This window comes from Buceros rhinoceros, unplaced genomic scaffold (genome assembly GCF_000710305.1).
Source record: "Buceros rhinoceros silvestris isolate BGI_N320 unplaced genomic scaffold, ASM71030v1 scaffold31724, whole genome shotgun sequence".
Classification (NCBI taxonomy): Eukaryota; Metazoa; Chordata; class Aves; order Bucerotiformes; family Bucerotidae; genus Buceros; species Buceros rhinoceros.
The window spans coordinates 3,402-4,062 of NW_010409347.1; the positions used below are offsets into that span (position 1 = coordinate 3,402).

A 661-nucleotide genomic window follows, 5' to 3' on the forward strand; every position below is an offset into this window, starting at 1 on the left:
GCCCTGCTGCTGGTTCAGCGGCGCAGGAGGAGGCCGCGCATCAGGCTCTGCCGAAGTGAAGGCAGTGGTCACTTTTCTTGTGGATGGATATTTTGGGACAGCCCAGTCGCACGAACTGTTCCCAAATGCATGGGTTACAGGGAAGGATGAGTGGAAGAGCAGAAGGACAAGTAGCCACGACAGGTTTGCAGCGTTTCCGCCTGTTCCTTCCACAGACAGGGCACGTTGAGGCTGCTCGAGGCTTTGCTGCGCTCAGTTAAGGGCTGTGGCGTGAGCTGGGGGCAGGCTGGCCCACGGGTGGCTCAGGCTTGGATCCCAACAGGCCTTCAAGTTCCAGAGTCAGTAAATCCCGTGGGGAATCTGGACGTCCAGGCTGTCTTTGTGGCACTTGTTGAGCTGTAGCTAGAGTTTTATCCTCAGCTGGTGGCAGCCCCTTGGGTGCTCCCCGTCCCCTCCCTGGCTGCCTGCGTAAACTCCTGCTTTTCAAACTGTTGGCCAGCAGAATGAAGAACATTCAGAATTATTTCACTGAAATCTTAAAGTTTATTCTAAAAGCAGTTTTATGCTGAGTAACTGACTCGTGCTTCCTGCCAGTTCTGCCCTCCAAGGAGCCCCGCTGCCCCTGTGTCCGGTTACCCCACGAGCGCTGAGGGGTGCCCAG

The 661-nt window shown here is 56.1% G+C and overlaps 1 protein-coding gene across 1 annotated transcript in view; it reads left to right on the forward strand.

Annotated features, from left to right (window-relative positions):
• Nucleotides 1-661, forward strand: part of EWSR1 (EWS RNA-binding protein 1) — a gene marked incomplete at both ends in the record, with an annotated part of 8,320 nt that overhangs the window by 2,307 nt on the left and 5,352 nt on the right. The gene's annotated exons all lie outside the window — the stretch shown is intronic.